The 11416-nt window shown below is 45.8% G+C and overlaps 1 long non-coding RNA gene across 1 annotated transcript; it reads left to right on the forward strand.

Annotated features, from left to right (window-relative positions):
- The first annotated feature begins 304 nt into the window (after nt 1-304).
- LOC135979420 (uncharacterized) lies at nt 305-8434 on the forward strand. Its single transcript, XR_010596736.1, has 3 exons — nt 305-427; nt 5145-5267; nt 7630-8434. It is a non-coding gene; the product is annotated as an uncharacterized LOC135979420 (long non-coding RNA).
- The last annotated feature ends 2982 nt before the right edge of the window (nt 8435-11416 follow it).

Genomic DNA, 11416 nt, shown 5'->3' on the forward strand with positions numbered 1-11416 from the left:
GTCTTAAAGAAAAGATTTCAGACAATAAAAATGTGTTCTGTGGAGAGAAAAACAGTTATTCTGCTAGGACAGCTTTCTGGTAAATTGGTTGTAAGTCCCCTAACATGCTGTGAATACAATGAAACTGTAAGAGGCAAAGGAGCGACGGTAGTATTGTGTTCTGAGAAAATGTATAGTAGAGTGCTTTGGACAACTTTCAGACTTTTATCAGCAGATTGTTTTCACAATAGAAATTACACTGGGAATTTATTAAATGGGGTTTCAGTGTACTCTAGTTCTTTATAAACCACCAAAATTACAAGCATTATGATTAAACTTTTTATAGACTGAAATGATGGAGCATACCATGGAAAGAGTACAGAAATGGCAAAGAGAAGTTGAAATTAATCGTCGCTCCTTAGAAGAGAAAAGAAAAGAACGGGAAAAGGTAAGACAAGACCCATTTTTTCACAAGTTTAAAGTTGCCTCCAGACTGCTGTTACCAGAGTGAACAAGTTGTTCCTTGAGTATTTGTCCATGTAGATCCCACTCTAGGTGCATATGTGCCTCAGGCACGCAAGATTGGATTCTTCTTCTTTGAGTGCTTGCTCATGTCGATTCCATATTTGATGTGTGCGCACCTAGGGCCGGCTTTGGCAACCTCTGGAGCCCTGTGCTTATGTGCTGGTACATTGGGCCCTGCTGGCCCCATGCCCTCTCAGTTCCTTCTTTCCACCAGTGACGGTTGTTGGAATGCTTTGTGTTTTCACAAGTCCGATAGTGGTTTCTCTAACTTTGGATTCTGGGTTTTTCTTGTATATCGTTACTGTAGTGTTAGCAGTTAGCATTTAGGAGCGGAATCCCATTAGGGACATAGCCCCAAGGACGGGGTATGGCCGGTCCCTGGGGTTTAAGCCATGGGCTGGGTGCAGCAAACCTATGTCTATTAGTGACCTGAACACGAGCTGCCTTAAGTGCCTCAGAGAGGTACATATTAAAGAGAAGTGTAGGATCTGCAAAATCTTCAGACCTCGCACTCTTAAAGACAGGGATATCTGATTAAAAGCCATGTTGATGGAGGCTGCCCTGTGCCCTGCGTTGGAACCATGCCGCTGGAGATTGTGGTGCTCAAGTGTAGTTGGCTACAGCAACTACACTTCCCCAAGTGAGGGACCTTCCTGGGACCAAAGTATTGTATTCCTGGACCTAATGATCTCCCCGCTGTCCCTGTTAGAGCCTTTATCACCTCTCTATCAAGACAGGATTTTTGGTGACTGTTATCTCTGCTCAAAGGATAAGCTAGATTTAGGCGTTAATGGCAGGACCTCTTTTACTATATTTGACAAAGACAAGATGACTGTTCTTTGATCTCGCCCTAGGTTCTTATTCAGAGTGGTCTCAGGCTTTTGTTTGCATCAGGGCATAGACCCTCAGTGTTTCCCCCAAAACCTCATTTGACTCCTGGAGAGGCAAAACTTCATATGAGTGGTGTCTTTAGGGCACTTTTCTACCACCTCCATAGAACAAAGCCTTTCCATAACTGGCCTAGAACTTTTTTTGTAATATTTGAGACAGGTCTAGAGGGCTCATTATTTCAACCCAGAGACTTTTGAAATGGATATTTGACTGCATAAAGATCTTCTGTGAACTAAATAAATTAGATCCACCTTCTCATATTATAGGGTTACCATATTTCAGCAAGCAAAAGAGAGGATGGGAGGAGCCCCGCCCTAGCCCCGCCCCCATCCTGCCCTAGCCCCGCCCCTGCCCCTCCCACTTCCTGCCCCCCCTCAGAACCCACAACCCTCTCCCCAGCTCCTTGTCCCCTGACTGCCCCCTCCTGGGACCCCTGCCCCTAACTGCCCCCCAGGACTCCACCCCCTATTAAGCCTCCCTGCCTCTTGTCCCCTGACTGCCCCCTCCTGAGACCCCCCCCAATCCTAACTGGCCCCCTAGGATCCTACCCCCTACCTGTACCCTGACTGCTCCAACCCTTATCCACACCCCCACCCCCAGACAGACCCCTGGGACTCCCACGCCCCATCCAACCACTCCCCACCCCCTGACAGCCCCCCCCAGAACTCCCAACCCATCTAAACCCCTCTGCTCCCTGTCCCCTGACTGCTCCGATCCCTCTCCCCACTCCTGCCCCCTGACAGCTCCCCCCCAGAACTCCCAGCCCCCCACCCCCCCCGCTCCTTGTCCCCTGACTGCCCCCTCCTGGGACCCCTGCTCCTAACTGCCCTCCAGAACCCCACCCCCTACCTAAGACTCCCTGTGCATTGTCCCCTAACTGCCCCCTCCTAAGACCCCCCCTAACTGCCCCCCAGGACCCTACCCCCTACCTGTACCCTGACTGCCCAAAACTTTTTCCACTCCCTCCAGAAAGCCCCCCCATGAACTCCCGACCCCCCCCCCGTTTCTTGACTGCCCCCTCCAGAACCTCCCTGCCCCTTCTCCTGCCCCCTGGCCCCCTTACCCTGCTGCTCAGAACATGGTGTTGGGCTCTGTGCAAGCCGGACACGTGGCTGCGCTCCCCAGCACAACAAAACCCGGTCCCTGGCCCTGCACAGTGCTGCCGGAGCCGGGCTGCAGGGGAGAGCTGCCGGCTCAGAATGCAGGGAGGGAAGGAGGAGGAGGAGCTCCTCTACAGCTGCTCCGGAGTCCAGCCCGTGACTTCCCTGCAGCCCTCCCAGCCGCTCGCTCTGCTCTGCCCGCGGAGGGAAATCCAGGACATTTTGAGTGATTTACAAATTCCCCCCGGACGCTATTTTTAGCACAAAAAGGAGGACATGTCCGGGTAAATCCGGAGGAATGGTAACCCTATCATATTAAAGCAAACTATACTAGGCCCCAAGTGACATGGGCATGCTTGAGGAAGGTTCCTATGTCAGAAATTTGCTAGGGAGCCAGTTGGAGCTCATTGCCTACTTTTATTCAGCACTACTCGCTAGTTGCAACTACTAGATCTGATGCCCAGTTTGTTAGGGCAGTCCTGCAGTCTTTATGTAAATTAGACTCTTGACATCCCCCTCCATAGGGAGATAACTGTTAGTCACCTAAAGTGAGATCCATGTTAACAGATAGTGGGAGACTTACCTTACAGTAATTCTGGTTCTTCTGGCTGTTCTGCCCACATGGACCCCACCACCAGTCCTCTTTCTCTACTATTGTGAAATCCATTAGTTTTGGGATTCTGTATTGGCAAAGAAACTGAGAAGTGGCTGGGCCTGCTTTGCCCGCAGGTGTTATGTGTGTGTGAGGGGGGTGCGTGTGTGTGTGCGTGCATATTAAGATACCTGCTGATGCTACACTGTGCACTGTCAACCCAAAAGAACCCAATCTCATGCACATGGGGCACGTGCATACCTAGAGCAGGATCCATGTAGCCAAAACAGCTCAAAAGAAACCAGTTAGTGTAAAGAAAATAACTTTTTTGTAACATGATATTCTGATTTTGCTACTAAGGGGCAAATTTTAGTAGCTCGTATTCAAATTGAGGGAAAGTTAGTGGGAAAATATTTTAAGTATCTCCACTCTGACCTTCCCTCTTTCATTTTTTTCTCCTTTGTCACACTCTCCCTTGCTACTTTTATTTGAATTTTTTCTTTTCTTTTAGTTTGGCAGCTGGATGGATCTGCATTTGTTAGTGAAACAATGTATTGGCCTACCACGAATTAAATTGACTAAAGCCATGTTCCCTACCTGTTGATAATAGTAGTCTGGTGGTTATAACTTGGTAAGAGGAAGTGAATCTGTATTTCTTCAAGGTAGGCCGGGCAGGCAGGCTACCAATTTGTTCACCTCTAATTTATAGTTAGATGATAAAAAAATCAGAAAAAAGTGTGAACATTTTGCTAGTAATTGGCTCACTTATTCCTGAGTGTGACCCTCCCCACCTGCATTCTTCTGCTCCTGGCAGGCCAGCCCAGGGTAGGAGTGGGCCTTTGGAAAGGGTATGAGGGCAGAGGGGCTGGGGGTAAGTGGGGGAGACATAAAGATTTGGGGAAGTGGATCACCGGGATCCAAGAGGGTTGGGGACTTCATAGGATGGATCTCTGGCTGGCAATGAGAGTGGAAACAGGCTGTGGGGGTACTTGAGGACATGGGATCGAGCAGGTGTCTTGCTGGAGAATAGGAGGGTGCTTAGGAGAAAGCAGAGGGGAAGCACTAGCACTTCACTACCTTCTCCATCTGACAAACCTGCTATGATTTGTTAGAGGGGAGTCCTGCAACTGCTGCCAAGAGAAGTTTGGCAGAGAGGTTTGTTGCCAGGAGACGCCACTAGTGCTTTCCCTTCCCTATCTTCCTCCACTTTCTGCTCCCCACTTAGCTCTCTCTTTTCCTTACCAACCTCAACACCCTCTACTAAAAGTCCTGTGCCCCTCATAGCCCTATTCCCCCACATAAATTCCCTCTCAAATTCATGTAGAGCCCCAATCATAAGGACCGTGGGGCTGGGAAGAAGCCTCAGAAACTAATTATACCTGGATGGATATCTACTTTGCATCTTCTAAAGATTGCAGGAGATGGGCTAGATTCCTAAGGATCTTCGGAGGTGTGCATTAGTGAAGTTCTGCTCCCCCAGAACTGAGGCGGGAGGAGTGAATGCCCCTCTACCAAACTTCTGTTGCTACTCAGTCTTATGTTAAGTCAAATTGAAAAAAACTAAGGCAGTTTCCTCACAAAAAACATTTTTACAGCAGTAAGTTAAACATGTAATCATAGCAAAGAAGGGAATTTCCCCCCCAAAGGATCATGATTATTGGGGATTAGTCTGGTTGCTTAGTTGTAATGCTCAATGTTGTTATGGAGATCTACTTTTGAATTGATACATAAGCTTCATTCCAATATTTGCTAGTATTTTTTTGATCCACCTGTATTGGTGTAACAGATTCAGTAGGCTACTCTGATTGGCCAAACTGAGTCCTGGCCATTAGTGGCCATAACCGAATTTAGGCTTTACTTAAAAATGGTTTTTAAACTCTTTTTGCTTCTGTAAGAGAGGGCTTTAGTGTAATTAGTAACTATTTACAGAGACTATTTACAGTCCCTCCCCCATGTTTTCCAGTGTTAATAGTTCTAGTAACTTGACTAGAAACATGTAACAGGAGTGTGTTTCTCTCCCCTCCGCCCTCCCCCTCCCCCATCTTCTACATTTCTAGGAAGTATTACGTCAGCTCCGTGCCTTACAGACAGTGGCCCAGCAGTGCAAGGAGATAAAACTCAACCAGGACTTGCAGCAAGCCAAGAACGATTACAATGGTCTACGGGCAGAACTTGACAACGTAGGATTTTTAATATCTCAACTATTCAAATGGAAGTGGTGATGCTGAGTTTTTATTTTATGTAAAATTTTAACTGTCCTCTTTTTTGTGTTTAAAGATCTATACATGACTAATATTTAAGTGCAACTAAATACATCACAGGTCAGAGCAAGCTGCGCTATGTTCCTGTCACAGGGTGAGCTGGTCCATTCAAAGACTGGGGCACAGCTGCACTTTTTCTCAGGTTTAGCCCATCTCCCTGTATGATGGGAGTGAATACAAGGGTCATGTGACAGAAGCATGCATCTAAACCAGGCCTGCTGGTTTAGATGCATGGCAGCCTGTAGTCATTCAAGAGAGAGACCCCCCACCCCACGCCCCAAAAGTTCAGAGAGACACTATCTCTCTCCTTAGTTCCCAGGCAGAGAGCCTGTGAAGAGGACAGGTGACAATTTTCCAGAACTCTAAGGCAGAAGACTTTGGGGGGGAAGAGATTTACAAGGAACTGGAAACTGTGCAGGGATAAGCCTCCATTGATGGACCTGCAGGATGCAGAAATCCCAGCTAAGGGAGGGGCTGGACTGCAGGGATGGGCATGTTCTGATAAAAACCTGGAAAAACTTGAGGCATTATAAACGGAAAGGAATAATTGAGGCTGGTAAGGGTATGTTTGAGTGTTGTGTTATGATAATAAACCAAACTGGAAGAGAGCACTACTGTAAAATCGCCACATGTGATAGCTGGTTTGATGCAAGATTGAAGGTAAACTGAGGTAGCAGATGGGCCCAAAGGCAGTTTGGGGGTAATGCCCTGGAACCCTTCCCTTTAGACTTGTTCGGATTTGAGCACTGCTTCTTTTCTACCCACACTCTCTAATAGAAAACTGCTTTTTTATTTTTGATACACATGGTCTACACTGACTTAATACAGAGGTTCTAAATTTGTCCACGATAGCTGTCCGGCATAGCTATGTGTCATCCTAGCTGTGTGAGCACATTAATCAAACATTTTCTACAGCGGAGAAAATACTAACCACTACAAACACTCTTCTTTCCATGTTTACTCTTGAAACACTCGATTCATACTGAAACTTGGACGTCTAAAGGTTTTTATCCAGAAAAGCGTACTCCTTTCTAGAATGGAACTAAATTATTTCATTCTCATTTTTTTTCTCTCTTGATGTTGGTAATAAATTTACTTCCTTTTTAATTTGGAGTACTATAGAGCTCTTATGACAGATATAAAACAGATTAAAAGGTTGAAAACCAGTTAGAATTTGGTGGTGTCACAGTTATGGTCTTGTTAACTTCCTGGTTTAGATAGCGATATAAAGTCAGGTGATAAATTTAAGATTGAGCATAGCACTACACTAATTTCCCTTTCCCCCGAAGAATGTAGTTCTGGAGACAGAGGTGCAAGCTGAATGTCTTTGTTGGTCCATAAATACAGGGAATTAAGGTGCACAAATACTGGTTTTTAAGAACATGTAACCTATTCCTTGAATATATAGTAAGTGGGAAAGGTAGAGTAATTTGTCAATCTCTTGATATTTGTGTGAGAGAAATAAAGCATCTGACTTGCTGTACCCAAACAAAAAGTGAGAACTGTGTTTTTCTCCGACATTTGGATTGTACAGAACTGAGTCTAGTTTGGTATTGATCCTTTCTGTTTGTTGGCTGTTCAATGGCATATTTGGTGATAGCTGATCATCAGTCCAACACCTAAACGTTACCTCTCAAATGAGCAGTTGAGGTCTGAGTGGGAATGGGGAAGCATCTTCTAAACCTAATAGGTGCTTGCTTTGACAAAATATGTTACGTTAAAAAAAATTGAGAGCAAGTGTTAAATCTGCTGCCCTTATGATTGAACTTAAAAGAAAGCTCTGGTTAGGATTCCCAATGATTAACAGACTGTACTATAAATATTGCTTAAATTATGAATATATTTATACATTACAACTATATACTTGAAAATGTGCCTGAAAATATTTTTCATATCCTTGCCCAGTCTTGAGTTAAAGATTTGTGTTACCTTAACATGTACTGTTTTTGGTATGATACAGAATCTAGAACCCGGGACTGGACAGTGAAAGGAGGATGGATTTTTCAGATATCTGGCCTATTTTTAATTGTACTTTTTTAAAGCCATCATGCTGAGTTTCAAGGATTAGGGCCAAATTCTGCTCTTAGTTATACAACGCAGAAGTCAACAGTTACTCCAAAGTTCTCTTTCTGTAAGAGGAAGCAGAACATAGCTTATTCTTTTTGCTTTGTTTTATAACGTATCTTTGGAGCTCATCATTTCAAGGGACATCAGGAATTGTTAATTTTTTTAAATAGATTAAATATGACTACAAATAAAATGTGATGTGTTTTCCTCATAGGCAATAGCAGTGAAACATCATTTGGAAAACAACTCCAATGAGCTTACAGAGAGGCTGTGCAGAGCAGAAGAGGCTTTACTGGCAAGCCAGTCAAAGCAAAATGAGTTGAGGAGAAACTTTGAGGTAAAGAAATCAGAGGGGCAACTGGAATAATTAACAATTTAAACTGGAAATCAGTAAGAACTGGTGCCATGTAGGCCTTACTGACTCACAGGGGAACTCTGCAAGCTGTGTGTTGGAGAATAGTGTATTTCCACCAGAAGTTGTGTTTCGATACTGTCTTAATCTGGCTGTCCTTTTTTGGACCATCTTAAGACTGTGACAATGTTCCTCCTCTGCCTTGGTGAGCCCTGCGCTTATTGGCGGATTTGCGCACCTCAGAGATTCATGGCAGCCCTCAGTTTGGACACTTTTGTGGCTCAAACCTGCCGTTCATTCAGCTAACCTCATCACTGGCCAGCATGGGGAAAAGGAAGGAGAACAATCCCCGCAGTCTCTGCTGACCCACCTTGGGTCAGGGGGACAGGCCAGGGACCTTCCCCTCTGGTGGGACTCACAGTCCAAGTCAACTCCTCTTAGGGTGACCAGATGTCCCGATTTTATAGGGACAGTCCCGATTTTGGGGTCTTTTTCTTATATAGGCGCCTATTACCCCCCCACCCCCTGTCCCGATTTTTGACACTTGCTGTCTGGTCACCCTGACTCCTCTTATATCCAATAGGGGGAAGGGAGAGGGGGGAACCTGGGCCTGCCCTCTACTCTGGGTTTCAGCCCAGGGCCCTGTGGATCGCAGCTGTCTACAGAGTTTCATGTAACACCTGTGTGACAGCTACAACTCCCTGCGCTACTTCTCCATAGCCTCCTCCCAACACCTTCTTTATCCTCACTACAGGACTTTTCTCCTGATACCAGATAGCATTTGTACTCCTCGGTCTTCCAGCAGCACGCCCTCTCACTCTCAGCTCCTTGCGCACCCTTCACTGACTGAAGTGAGGTCCTTTTTAAACCAGGTGCCCTGATTAGCCTGCCTATCTTAATTGATTCTAGCCGCTTCTTAATTGGCTCCAGGTGTCCTAATTAGCCTGTCTGCCTTAATTGGTTTCAGAAAATTCCTGATTTTTCTGAAACTGCCCCGTTATCTTACCCAGGGAAAAGGGACCTGCTTAATCTGGGGCTAATATATCTGCCTTCTCTCACTCTCCTGTAGCGGGCCCCTGCCCTGTGGACCCAACCGGCCTCCCCGCCCTTTCACCGTAAGCCGGCTATACGACTTGAAGCTGGTTCGTTTCCAGACTGCGCCAAGGAAACATCTATACACGCTCGTGCTCCACACCCTGCACTTCCTCACTCTCGCGTCACACCCCGACACAAAGTGGCGGGACCTCCTGCCACTTCTAGAGGGTGAGGAGCCCCGGTGAGCCAGCCTATACTCCACCCTGCTCCCAAGGCCTGCCGGGGATGTCAGTTGGCAGCTCCTTCATGGGGCCGTGAGCACGGGCATGTACTTGGCGCGGTTCACCCCCGTCCCGGGACACCTGCCTCTTCTGCGGCGTGAGGGAGACCCTGGCGCACGTTTACCTGGAGTACGCCAGGCTGCAGCCCCTATTCCGGGTCCTCACAGATATCCTGTTGCGTTTCTGGCTGCACTTTTCCCCTCACCTCCTTATTTATGCACTCTCTATCCGTGGCCCCACAAAGTCATGGGACCTCCTGGTCAACCTCCTCTTGGTCCTGGCTAAAATGGCCATCTATAAAACCAGGGAGAGGAGGTTGGCGGATGGAGTCTCCTGTGACTGTGGGGCCTCTTTCTGATCCTCCGTCCATTCAGGCATCCGGGCAGAGTTCCTCTGGGCGGCGTCCACTGACTCCCTTGACGCCTTCGAGGAGCAGTGGGCGCTGTCCGGGGTTCTCTGCTCAGTGTCCCATTCAGGTTCCCTTCGGACCCTTTGACCGCACTCCTGTCCCTGTTATTTCATTAGTTGTCCCCCAAAATCACTTGGTTTCCAGGTCTTGTGGATCCCCCGCTAAGGCTGGGGGGATCTTTTAGCAGTGGGCGGGCTTTGGCCCGCCCACTTCCTGGATCCCAATAGGATCACTCTCCTGTAGCCCTCTGGCCTGACCCTGTCACAAGACCTATAGATGTGATACAAAATAAGGCCCTGATCTTGCAGTTTTTGCAATTGATTCCATGTGGACTGACCCCAGGCACAAAATTAGTTGTATGGTCAGGGTTTCAAAAAATTATTTTGCACCAGCTATACTACAGATAGGGTTACAGTTCATATGGAATTATTTGTCTAATCTAATTATGTCGTATGGTTCAAAAGACTCTTTGTTTAGTCCTAAAAATAAAATATATTAAATATCGGGTTGAGTTCATTTGGAAATTCTAAAATCATTAGCTGCTTCCTAAGTATAAGTGTGTTTGGCCTAATTCCAAGATTTCGTGGAGGAATGGGTACTTTTTTGGTCACACAATCAATTTAAAGCAAGAGAAAATCCCCAAAATGATTTGTACATTTTTACTTTTTCAAGCACTATAGACTAGCATTATCATCAAAATTCTAACTATGAAGCCAGATCCTGACCTGGAATATATCAGCATAGCTCCATTGAAATCAATAAAGTTATTCCAATTTACATGAAAAGGATTTGGTTGTAAATTTTGATTTAAAAAAAAAACCTTGATTGTAGATTAAAAGATTTTCCTTTTAATTTGGAATTAGAAGGAAAATGAAAGGGAAGAGAAGTCAGAATAGTCATAGAAGCAACAGCCGAGATTTTTTTTTTTAAGTTCTTATATTGTGCCAATTGCTGGTGTATCTGAATGCTTTCCAGAGTTAAGAATAATTAAGGTGACTAGCATCTGTTATTTGAGGTTTCTATTTCTCCCATATCCCCCAGAGCAGTGGTTTTCAACCGCTGGTCCACAGACCCCTGGGAGTTTGCAGACTGTCTAAGGGGTCCTCGAAAGGTTGTCCTTACAACGGAACAGTGGTTTTCAACCCGTGGTCTGTGGGGATCCAAAGAGCTCTGCGCCTCCATTTGAAATTTTCTGGGGTCCGCAAATGGAAAAGAGGTTGAAAGCCATTGACCCAGAAGGTAAAGGGTGTGTGGGTAGGGTGGGGTGGGGGGAGTGTAAATATGAAAAATGGTGATGTTAGTTGTCATTCTAAGTTTTTGCAGGAGTGAATTTCATAGTATTGGGCCAGCTCCTGAAAAAGCCCTGTCTCCTGCATGTGCTAGTTTTACTTCTGATGTGTAGACAGTTGTTCCCGAGGAACACAGCTACTGAAGTCTGAGAGAGTAAGATGGTATTTTGGGCCCATGTTCTTTATAACTTCAAAACTAAAGACAGATTTGATTGAGTGTTCTGTTGGGGAATCAGCGGAGTGAGTGAAACATAGGACTGATGTACTCAAGTGAACCTGTATTACTGAGGAGGTGTGCTGCTGTGTTCTGTAACTGTTGCAGATTTTTCAGGGCAGATGCATTCGAGTCTAAATACATTGGATTTCGATTATTCAAGCAAGAGTTAATGATGGCCTATGTGATTGAGGCCAAATTGTAATTGCAAATGATGGGATGGGATGTACATGAAGGTGGGAGAATGCATGTCTTGTAAATGGTTTTGTGAAAGTCCAGCGTCAGAGCATGGGATTTTTTTGCAGCTATGTTAGGTTGTTGGTTCCAGATTTTTGTTGAATGCTTCTTAATCAGAGCCACTTGTGCTGAGTCACGGCAAGAGGGGCGGGCCATTTAAACCCCTTGAATTTCATTGGTATTT

This window comes from Chrysemys picta, unplaced genomic scaffold, assembly GCF_011386835.1.
Source record: "Chrysemys picta bellii isolate R12L10 unplaced genomic scaffold, ASM1138683v2 scaf822, whole genome shotgun sequence".
NCBI lineage: Eukaryota > Metazoa > Chordata > Testudines > Emydidae > Chrysemys > Chrysemys picta.